Genomic DNA, 12,636 nt, shown 5'->3' with positions numbered 1-12,636 from the left:
CCAACAAACTCTCATTTCTGGCTCTGCGGTGCTGATTAATGCTAAAGTCAAACAACTGCTCAGCTCCCTTCACCGTATATTCTGACTCAGCACCATCTTCCTAAGGAAGAGATACATAAAGCATACCCATCAACTCTGAATCCACACTGTAGTGAGGATTTCGTATCTACTGGGAAAATCTGTGTCTTATCTAATAGTTATAAGGTGGGTGTATAAGAGACATAGGGGCAGCCTGGATGATGAAAGCTGAATAGAATTCAAAAGTTTTCTACCATTCAAATAGTAACCTCCTTAAATCAAAGTGATTCCTTTGTGATAAATACTGTAACACTTCAATTATCTCTAACTTCGTGCCTTAGTTTGAATATCTCCAGAAAGTAGATCTTGAGACAAAGATCCAAGTGCAGGCACGGGAATAGGGGAACCAGACAGCAAAAGGTAGGAGGCCAATCACGTGAGTTAGCAAGCAAGTTAGCATTCTGCATGACCCGAGTATAATCACCGTCGGAGAGTGTGGGAATCAATAAGTAATTACAGCTTAGAGTTATCCCACATAGGGACAGAGAGGAAACTGGGCAGTTATGCACCAATCCCATCAGTCACTGGGTGAGGGTCCTCTCTCTCATTGGGATTGGTAATTCCCTAGCACATCTGGCTTACTGAGTCTTCAGGCAGGTTCTGGTGGTCAGAGAAAGCCTCAGACAGATAGATGCAGGTATGTCAGGTGGACAATGGTCCAGCATGCAGTAGAAAGGTAAGGGCCAAGGGGATGTAGTTGGGCACAAGAGTCTTCTGTAATCACTTATTTGTCAATTTCTAAAAAAACAAAACAAAACAAAACAGATCTAGACCAAGCACCTAGCTAAGAAAGGTGTCCTTGAAAATTCAAAGCTTCTTTCCTTGTGAAAAATGCCACAAATTCCTACTTAAACACATTTGCTCACCCCTAGGAGAGGCTTTACAAAATTTGAATAATGAAAGGCATCTGGTTCCCTAATTCACTATAGCTTTCATATTATAAGCAGCAGATGCCTGCAGACACATGCTGAAATCTAAATAAATGACAGTGGAGTGGTAAGAGCTGACAGTGAAGAAGGAGACTACACAACTGTAGAAAACAGACAGCAGAGAACAATGAATGTAGATCTTTAAGATAAGGAACAAATACTCTTATACTTTTCAATATCCTTAAAGGTAACTTCCAGGACAACAAATAATGACCACGACAGGCTTTCATTAACCCAACAGTTATTGAGCATAGTAGTATGACATTTGCACTGTTGCAGATGCAGGGGATACATAATATTGCCATCGAAGTCACAGCCATTACGGAGCTATCATCCCACAGTGAGGGCAGATACTTAACACAAACAAACTAATGCGGAAAGTGGCTATGTTCAAAAACAGGAGAAGTAAATTTTATCTTAGAAAAAAAGAGTTAAAGAGAACCTTGTTTTTAATTGTGAGGGAATAAATATGGACATGCTGTTTCAGAAATAAAGAAAACTTGGTTATTCAGAAATATTCATTCCCCAGGAGTGAGTAATAGCTGGTCTTTCACAGTAACTGCCCTGCACTTTCCCTCCGGCTTGCCTTCTGTGTGAAAAGCTTGAGCAAACGATTATGTAGTAAATACAGTACTATGCAGAGGAAAGGAAAACTAACAGAATTAATCCTCAGAGAGGATAAGTAACCCTTGGAAAATTGTATATAGTGATGCTAAGGACACTGGAGTGAGGTATCGTACTGCAGAAGTCTTTGGAGTCCAAGAGAACTGGGTTAGAAATTTAGTTTGGCAATTTAGTAACTATAATCTTGAACAAGTAACTTTTCCTCTCTGGGCCTCAGTTTCTTAGGATATAAAATGAAGTTTTTAATAATACCTATCTTTGAGAGCTGGAAAATTGGATCGAGGTATCAAATGAAAAATGCTTAGCTCAGTAATTCTTGGCATGTTGATAGCACAACCTCAATAAATAGTAGTTTCCTCCTATTCATAGGAATATTCAGTCATTTTGCCAGGAGTAGAGGAAGGTTTTTATTGATCCGTCCACATATTTCATCTCGAGAGTGCCCAGTGATGGCTGCCCTTGATTGCATTCACATGTATACATTGTTAAATAAGTTTTAACTGGAAGAAGCTATCAACATGGGGACTTCCACTCCACAACTCTAGACCTGTCACACATTTTAAGCATACTCACTCCACCAAACCAGAGCACCCAAAGCTTTTCTGCACTGGCTTCTGGGGAAAAAAAAAAAAAAAGGTAGCATTTTGTTTGCAGAGTTTATCTAGAATTCATTTTGCTGTGTTCTAAGTATTCTAAGTAAAGATGTCAAGAACTCTGATGTTTCAGAACTTGGAAAGAGGTACTGAGCTTCCATAACCACTAGCAACCAGAAGAGCAAAACCCATCACCAATCCACTCCAGGTATTTCAGGAAAGCCAGCTTTACAGTGCAGGTCACACTTGCTAAAACAGCTGTAATCAGAGCCTTATACAGGATTACAGAGAAATTAAGTAGTAATGATGCAGGACAGGGTGAATCCCCGAGTGGGGACTTATGTCCTATGTCTACCAAGAGAGGGTCCTTGGCTCTGCGCAGGACAAAATTCAAGAGTGAGCCAGAGTGAGAGGCAAAGAAAATTCAATTAGAGAAGGAAAACTGCTCCGTAGACAGAGCATGATCTCTTCTCAGAGTCAGAGAATGAGATCCCAAGAGTTTGAGGAATTGGGTGTATATCTGATTCTGTTTCTATGAAAAATTACTGATTAGAGTGAGTGAAGAATGGAATGAATGGCCGGGTTTATCTTTAACTCGTGTAAGGTACAGCTTTGTTTTCCTGCTTTCCTTTCATGGTATGGGTAAGCAGCTATCAGTAATCTCAGCAGGAATCTTTCTTTGCTCTATAGGTTCCCCGTGGTCTGGCCTATGTCTGATCACCATGTTCCCCTGTGTAGCGGCAAACAGAAGGCTCTGAATTCTACTTGGTTGAATATTAATCTGTGCAGTGCTCATGTCTCTTTCCTATATTAGTAACAAAAACCTAAGAGGACTTAACAATTCCATGCTAAATAGAACAGAATGCCTTGTAATAAACAAGATGGCAAGTGAAATTTCAGGTTAGTGACCTTGTACTTTATAATATAATGAGGCGCATACAATATCGGATTGGAGTAAAATGTATTATAGGATGCAAATGCATGTAATAATAGTTTATAAATTATTTTACACTAATTGCAATTAAACTGCCTTGTTTTAACATGACCTTGTCATTAAGATATGAGTGGCTTGCTGCCTGGTTCATGCCTGATCAACACCAAATACAAATATTTTTCTCAGTTATAGCAGTTGTGAATAAACACCCATAGTTTTTATATGAACTTTATTCTTTTTTTTTTGGATAAACATCCATATACAAAAACAGATACTTATAAATTGAGCGAACCTGCAAACACTGTTAATTCTGACTCATTCCTCAACCCAAAGATTGTTTTCAATTATTTACAAAGCAAGGAAATTTTAAGCCCTCCAATTTTACCTTTCATCTACTCCATACTACTGGACAGATGCCACTCTGCTCAGAAATGTCACAGCAACTGTGAGCTTGGCTCCACTAGTGTGCAATGCCCCTTATCCTTTCTCTTCAGTCTGAGTCAGGGCTACCGCCTCTGTGCTGCTATGTATAGATGTCTCCCAGCACTGTGCACACCGCATTCCAAGCATCCATTCACAGGCCTTTTATGTTGGTCCTGAGGACAGAAGCATGAGGCCTTTGAGGTTCCAGATCACATACTCTTTCTGGAATTGGGTTAGAATCCAGGTGTATACAAAGGAAACAAAACCCTCAGAATTCCTGACTTGAAGAGGCTTCAATTTAGCAAGAGAAATAACATACAAACTAGTTACATAAGGCACAATGACATTAGCTTTTGATAATATTAAAAGAAGCGATTTCTGGAAGATGAATGGAGGAAGCAACTAACTGTCTGACAAATAATAAGAAAGTTTATGTAGGTGGCATTTCTTTGCCCTGAGACTTAAAGGAAGAAACTCCCCCTGAGACTTAAAGGAGTTCTTGTATATGTCTCTTTTGACATAAATTAAAGAAAGTTTCTTCGAAGTACCATTCAATGAAGAAAGAAAACCCGTCATTCTTGAAAACTAAACAACCTTATCTATGCAAAAAAGACAAAAAATTTAAAACATAAATAATCCCTGGATTGAGGAAAGAGTAAGTATTTGTGAAGAGAAATGTCAGAGGGAGGAGGGATTGCAAGAGAAAAGAGAATTTATCACCAGTGGGGGATCGTGGCTAGAAGAAAGTCACTGTCAAATAAAATAGTTGATTCTCCAAGAGGAGTAAATGGGCTGGGCGTAGACATATCTAAAGACAAACATAGATGTCAGTGCATTACTCTGCACTAATGAGTGAATAGTAGACGTATTTAAGTAGGAGAAGCCCGGCTACACAAATTAGGTTCTCAGGGGGCCCAATAAATAATGGCCCTCTGTCTCATTCTGCGTTCTCAATGAAAGAGTAAGTCTGATGGGTTTTCAAAATATTATCTTTATTATGATAAAAAATCTAAGTGAGAGAACATAGCTTAGTATAAAAACATATAAAAATGAAACAAAGCAAAACAAATAGGCTGCCAACTGAACCCCATTATTAGAAAGATTATCAGTGCACTCAGAGGCACTGGGTCAAGGCAGACCTCCAGATGGAGGAAAAAGGCAACTTGAAAGGACAGCCAAGAACACCCGCTCCCTGCAGGCAGTTCCCACCTGAAAGGAAAAAGCCAAGCATGTCCAATGCACTGCCTGCAAATTTACCAATCCAGTAAATCCTTCCAAAGGAGGCTTAACACCGCCACTCCTATCACATTCTTTTCATCTGCTTACTCCAACCTTTGCCCCCATCCCTGATTTCCTGTCTTGTGGTTTGCCTGCAGGCACTCTTTGAGAAACAATACACTATGGACCTCCTGTTTCCATCTCCATGGTTTTATTGTGACTGCCTAGCAAGGTAATGGAAGTGGACTCTGTCAAGTTTTGCATAATTTTTTATCAGTACTAGTCCTATGTAATTATCCACTAAATTGTTATTCTGTTTTTATTTCATTTTCTCAAGTAAGTATATATTTTTGGAAGAAATTCTCTTGACTCTATGGTCCAAAGAAAGCCTAAAGATCATCTTCAATGACACAATTGCTTAACGACTCTCAAGCGCACCGAAGAGCACTTGGTTAAACAGTTGTCCAAACTGCAGTTATGATAAACAGCCACCAAACTCTTCTGATGATTTTTATTCCAAGAGCTCACCGCCCCAGCAGAAATGACATATGAAGGCCTGGGGACCCTGGCATTTACACAAATCTCATTCCAGTTTTCTTGGCTAAGTGCCCATTGAAATAGTCACCTCTTTCTACTTTCCAAGTTTCGCATGTACTCTTTCAAATAAAGGACCACTAACAAGCAATTAAATGCCAGCCCTCTTTTTCCGTGCTGAGCCATGACATTAAATCTGCATAAGATCAAAGGATGCAGGATCAGCAAGGAGAAATAGGCCTTGGTAGCTGCCCATTTTGCTCTTGCAAAGATTTCACCAAGGGTATTTTCTTAGTCTGTTTGTGCTTAAGATATCAATGTCTGGCTTACTTAACTGATATGCTAAGCTTGGCCCAGGATGACAGCCTTTGGAATCAACAGACATTTCAGGCATCACTGTTTTAGTTAACAAGATATTTCATTAAATTAGGTGGTAAATGATGGAGATGTCCTTGGATCTTATTATAAATGAGCTATTACTTGAAGACAACTAGAAGGGCTGTACTTGCCAGCAGATCAGCCAGGCTGCCTTCTCTGCAAGAACAGGCTTATGAGTTAGATAAGAGGCAGATTCGGCTCTAGCGATCCAGGCTCTTTTCTAATGCAATCATAATCTCCTGGGCTCTGCCTGATTCACTGAGGAGAGCTCCCCATAAGACAGGCCCTGACTTTCAGGAAGCCCTTGAGGAAATTTCTTCTGGTTTAGTTGTTCCACTTAAGTGCTGAGTCCTGGAGAAAACTAGAGCAGGGCAAAGGTCATGCGGGGCTAACTAAGAGATGGGAGCTACCTGGGTGTCCTGAACATGCAAAGATTTTTGTCATTTCGGATCAATTTTATATTTACTAATTCGCCTAATAATAACGGTAATGAAATTATAATAGCCACAACTTGTGGGGACATACTATGTGCCAGACATTGTGCTGAGTACCACACCTCATTTATACCTCAAGATTAAATGAGATCACACAAAAAAACAGTATTTGATATTTCGTAAATTCTCATTCATGCTATTTATAGCAGTAGCAGCAGTTGTAGTAGCAGCAGTAGAAATAGTAGCAGTAGTAAGAACAGGCAAAACTTTACAGGAAAAAGATCAAAACTAGGTATGATTAGTGGGGCTCAAGAAAGTGTATGAGAAACAGCACTTCAAGGAGTGCCACATCAGAGCTTAGAGGATCACTTGCAATGTTACTACCAATCCAATAGGCTTGTCAGAAAAAGAAGTGATGCCCTTCTGTTATCTAGGTCCCCAGCCACTGTGCCTGCAGAGGGTATGGTATACCACATGACCACATGGCTATCCACCTTCTCCCAACCCAGGTCAAGGGTAACATCTCAGTTTAGAGGCCAGAGCCAGTTTCTGGCTCAAAATCCAGAACCCTTCTGTTAGGAATCTGAACAGAGTAAAATTCTAATTCCAGATGGTAGAACTGAGATATGAAACCTCCATGAAAGTGGAGGTCACCAGCGTATATGTACCCAACACTGTCACAATGAAATAAAGTCCCAGAGGATACAAATCAGGGGAAAATTAACAGAGTAAATACTCAGAGAGACTCAAAGAGATCACGAGAAAGTAAGTTGATGGAGCAGCTACATTCCCAAGCCATCCATTTGGAGGTTCAGTTCTGGATATTCCCACAGCTTGGTGCTCAGGTTTGCTAGACTCCCATGAAGTCTCACCGTAGTTTTTTCATGGCTTCCCCTTCATCTCTTTCATTTGTACTCATTTTCCTTTCCAAATACATCAGGACCCCTAAATTAATTCTAAAAGCAAAGATTTGAAGGAACCAACTAAGCAAGGCTTTCTTTTCCTAAAGTTTTACTTCATGCTGACTAACGTTTTGGGATTATCCAAGAAAACCATAAGCAAAAGTATCCACAAGAGCTTGCAGGTAAGCCAACTGCTACCTAACCAGACTAATGAAAGGCACAGCTCCTCTCCATAGAAAGGCATCTCTGTAATGCAGTGCAGACCCCACAGCTGACGGGAAATAAGCCAGGACTCCACAGTTTCACAGACCAAGACTTATAATAAGTCCTCCATTTTACTGCTTATCCGACCTTGGATGAGTTGTATCACCTCTATATGACTCATCTACTGCAGCTGTAAATTGGGGGTAATAATATCTACCATGTAAGAGTTCCATATAAATTAAACTTGATAGCACATTAAACCTTTAGCATGTGGGCACACAGTAGCAGGCCTTCCACAAGCCCAGACGACTTTCATGGAAATAAGAAAAATGTGCTTTTCCTTCTGGGCAAAAAACTAGCGAGTAGAGTAGGATCTCTGAAGAGCAGTACATGGCAACCCTATTAACGCTCAGTAATGGTAATTATTATGTTGTTAGAGCAGGTAATTTGTGTCCAAGTTTGGTTCTTTTGGAAAAGTAGCATAGCTAAGTCATTTATATAATTTTATATAATCTGTATAAAATTATATAAATTTCCTTTGCAATGATTCATAACTAAGTACAGTGATACATCACTAATGAGAGGGATAAGTTCTAAGAAATGCATCATTAGGAGATTTTGTCATTGTGCAAACATCATATAGTGCATTTACACAAACCTAGATAATATAGCCTACTACACACCTAGGCTGTATGGTATAGCCTATTTCTCCAGAGCTACAAACCTACCTATACAGCATATTTCTCTGCTGAATACTGTAGGCAACTGTAATACAATGGTAAGTATTTGTGTATTTAAACATATCTAAACATAGAAAAAATACAGTAGAAATATGGTATAAAAGACAAAAATGGTAAACCTAAATAGGGTACTTATCATAAGCAGAGCTAGCAGAACTAGAAGTTGCTCTGGGCGAGTCGGTGAGTAGGTAGTGGGTGAATGTGAAGGCCTAGAACATGACCATACACTACTTAGACTTTCTGAACACTGCACACCAGCATCATCTCGAATACATGAGTAATGCACTGTGCTACAACATTACGATGGCTGTAACATCACTAGGAAATGGAAAATTTTCAGCTCCATTATAATATAATGGGACCACTATCATATACGTGGTCTGTTGTTGATTGCAACATCATTCGTTACACGGCACATGACTGTAGTAGGGTAAAAAAAAAATTGTCATCAAGGTTTCGACCTGATAGGAAAATCAGTGCAGCCCAGATTGCTGTCAATAGCATCAATTCCATCTCACTGGTCATGAGGGAAAGAGATTAAGTGTAAATATTAAGTATTTACACTTAATACAGATCTTAAAAAAAAAAAAACTTGATGCCTGATTTTATATATATATGTATATATGCACACACATATGTCAGAGCAGGTTGACATAATAAAACACCTTCGTCTCTTCCAATGTCTCAGTTAGCTGCCTAAGCAGAGCTGATCTATCTCTAACACAGAGTGTGTAATTCAAAATGACAATAAAGAAAAAAATAAGCTTGCATAATATCACGTACGTGGAGGGTAAAGGTTGCTGGCAGACTTATGGGTTTTAACCTGCTAAAGACTCTGTGTGCAGAAATATTTCACTCACTCCTCTTTGCAGACAGGCAAATTCTTTCATCTTCAGGCCCTTTGGATAAATTTTCCCCAAGAGTTGTTGGACATTAATCTGTCAAATAGAGACCTGTTAAATCTAATTCAATGCTATAAATGGTAGCAGTCTGAGGTCCTGAGTTGTAGCAGCTCTAAAGATGACACACACCTCCCCGTATGGCTTTTTATGGCAGAGGACACAAGACTGTTAGGATAGCCACTCTTCTAGATAGAAATAGTATGGAGCATTTACGATTCCTGCCCCTCTTGGAGGAGACCTCTTTACAAAGCAACCAAGTAATACCAATCCCAGGCACCTACCCAGCAGGGCTGTGCTCTGTCCTCACACATTTTAATGGTTGGGGTGGGTGGATGGAAGGACTCAAAGCCATGAGATTCTCTAGAATTGGTTAATGATACTACCCTAAAGACTGGGAATAGGTAATGTTTTTGTTCCCAGATTTGGCAGCTCTCAGCTATAGGTAATGAAGCCTTTTGAAGGTGTCAGATTGGGGGACATTCAAATCTAACACTCCATTGTATAAACCATCAGAAATCCCAAGAATGATTGTCCTTCAGCAAACTGAGTTCTCTATAGTTTATATTCCATCTGTCTGCTTCCAGGCACCAGAACCCAATCAAGGAAAAGAGAAATGAGGTCTCTGGGTGATGGTTGAGACCATGTCTAGTAACAGGCATTTCATAAAAGGGTCTTCTCTCTTGCTTATTTAGGACATTCTACCCTTCTGACTGAGAGATTTCACCTTAGCCTGGGGGGAAGGAAAATATTAATGCTGTCCCAAGGGAAGCAAGGTCTGAGGATTCTCAGGATCTATTGGAGGTCAGTATTCCAGAAGCAGATAATAAGACGGAATTTGGAAAACTAGGTATCTATTATGGATCAATACCCATGGAAGAATGTTGGAGGAAGCAAGACTGGTAAAAGGGAGAAGTCTAACTGCAAAACAGGCTCTACAATACCTTGGCCAACCCCACCGGAAGTGTTAGATATGGGTCATCTGAATTGTCCCATGTTGGGCCAAAATAGAAAGTCTTTTGGTCATGCCCTTGGGGGAGGTGGCTCTTTGCAGTAAAGCAAGTCCTAAAGGAGCTGACAACTGTCTGCCGGAAGCTGAGACGGCAAGGCCTCTCTTGGCAGGGTCCCATTCTTTCCCTGTTTGTCTTCAGTAAAGCAGACTTCCCTTAGTTGGGTTTTTAATCTTCTCTGGAGCTTAGCCACTCTGACTCAGTAGTTGGTCATCAGCTTTCTGTGCCCTCCTGCTAACAGAGATGAAAGCCTCTTCAAAAGCTACCAAGGATGCCTTCCTTTCTGGCCTTCACACTTATATTTCAATTTCTTATAAGTCTCCTGGGACTTTTCTGTAACATCTTATCTTTCTTCATATCCTGGCCTACAGACTATTTATTTGGAGTTAAGTGCTATCAACCAGCTTCTTTTATATAGTGTTCTCTGATCCCATTGCTATCAATGAGAGCCTATTTCTCTCACATTATGAGCCAAATTGATATCCTATTGGAAAGTAAAGAGTAGAGAGAAATGGTTAATAGACTGGACGTCAGAGTCAATAGATCAGGGATAAATCTCAACTCAGCCTGAAGCTGAGTAAACTTTGGGTAAAGAATTTAACATCTTTGAGTCTGTGACTCCCTACATACAAAGAGGATATAACAGTAGTACCTACATTAGGTTTATGAGAAAGAATATTTAGCGGATGGATGGAAGGAAGGAAGGAAGGAAGGAAGGAAGGAAGGAAGGAAGGAAGGAAAAGAAGGAAGGAAGGAAGGAAGGAAGGAAGGAAGGAAGGAAGGAAGGAAGGAAGGAAGGAAGGAAGGAATAGAGAGAAACCAAAGAAAACTGTCTGAAGTCAACTATTTATGCAAATAACCTGCAATCAGACAGGCTGGAGATATCCTTCCCAGAGTATTCCTTCCAGAGCCTGTTCTTGTTCTTGAATTTACCTGACAATTCATGAACAATATGAATTAAAAAATAAAAAAGGATGTGAACATGGAGGGAGCCTCAGACTTCTTGGAGCTTGTGCTTAGAGGCCATCCAAGTGTCAAGCACATTTATTGATTGTGATGGTTGGGAAAGAAGAAGATGCTAAGTCTTCTCATGGCCATGTGGCCTAACAGAGAATATCAGCCGATGAACAGCCTTGCCCTTGCTCTACAATTACAGACACTATTACAAGGACAAGCAAAAGCAAAAGAGCCTACAGCAGCTTAAATGCCTGTCATCAGCCACTCTGCCTGCTCACATGCTCAGATCCACTGAGAAGGCACTTGGGCTGCAGCCTCAGTCTGCTGAGATACCATCTCATTATGATTTGGCAGTTGATTTTAGAGGAGGTGTATGGTGAAATGCAGTGACCACACTTTGTTCCCAGCAAGGTTTTCTGGCCCTGAGATCATAATTCCCATAAACCTAAAAGAGTCTGACTGTGTGGACATATGCTAGAGCATATGGAGGGTGACCATATAGTTTATCACAGAAAATAAAGCAAAGAGGCTATGTTAATAATTCTATAGGCAATGGATCTAAACTAGAAAGATCCCAGGTACATTGGCCATACATTTATCTAAGTACAGACACATAGGGCATGAAATTAGGACTTCGTGCTACATGAATCCATTTAAAAGGCAGTAAGGGATCTTTATTGGTTATCATTCTCCCTTTGGAAACTACTTAAAATACACTGAATAACAATATCCCAAAATATTGGGTTCTAATCCTTGGAACTTGTAAATATTACATTTCATGGTAAAGTCTTTGCAGATGTTTTAAATTTAGGAGACTGAGATGAGGAGACCATCCTGGATTATCTGGCTGGGTCCTACATGCAATGACATGTCATTAGAAGAGCAAGGCAGAAGGAAATCTGATGACATGTAGAGAAGGAAATGGGAAGATGGAGCAGTGAGCACTTAAAGATACTGGCCTTGAAGACTGAGGTGATCGAGACATAAACCAAGAAATGCCAGCAGCCCTGAGCTGAAAGAGGCAAAGAATACATTGTCCACTAAGGCCTCCAGAGGGAGTGTGGCCCTGCTGACCCTTCATTTCAGTCCAATGATACTGATTTCAGACTTCTAGACTCCAGGACTGTGAGAAAATAAATCTCAATTGTTTAAGCCATCAAGTTTGTGGTAATTTGTTACAGTAACTACAGAAAACTATTACAGTAATGATATTATTTTTCTTTAGAAATGATTCTTGAAAATATTTTTTCTAAAACTTTAACAAATAAATAATATGGAAATATACAAAAAAAAAAAAAAGGAGTGTTAAAGTCATTGAAAGTTTTATATCCCAAGGTGGGAAAAACACAGTATTACCATTTGTTGAACATCGCTTCCACTGTTTTCCTATTCATTAAGAATAAATAAAAACATAGCTGTATTTAACAAATCTAATTCAACAGAATCATAATATATATTTTTTATTAAAAATTTAAATTTAATTTAGCATGACAAAGGAAATGAAGTGAAAACTAAAGGAAGCGCTTAACTTCAAATAAATGCTCTTTACAACAAGGAAGTTGAGTTTTTATTCTCAAACTCTTAAGGACTCTACAGAACTACATAACCTAATCTCCTTCTGATGGAACAGAAGCCCAGTGTCAGTTTAACCTGTGCTAAGCAGGTTGGCCTTCGGTAGGGCAACGGCCTGATGGTAAGACTGAAGGAACAAGAAAGAAATTTCCTGTGCCAAAGTATCTTCCCAATGGTCCCAGGGTCAGCAGTTTCTACCTTCGGAAA

At 39.7% G+C, this 12,636-nt stretch overlaps 1 long non-coding RNA gene across 1 annotated transcript in view; it reads right to left on the bottom strand.

Annotated features, from left to right (window-relative positions):
- The window catches only part of LOC120609113 (uncharacterized), a 463,755-nt gene that overhangs the window by 240,431 nt on the left and 210,688 nt on the right, over nt 1-12,636 (bottom strand). The gene's annotated exons all lie outside the window — the stretch shown is intronic.

This window comes from Pteropus medius, unplaced genomic scaffold, assembly GCF_902729225.1.
Source record: "Pteropus medius unplaced genomic scaffold, Ma_sr-lr_union100, whole genome shotgun sequence".
NCBI classification, from domain to species: domain Eukaryota; kingdom Metazoa; phylum Chordata; class Mammalia; order Chiroptera; family Pteropodidae; genus Pteropus; species Pteropus medius.
The sequence above is the reverse complement of the archived record's forward strand: the minus strand, read 5'-3'. Positions and strand labels throughout refer to the sequence as shown.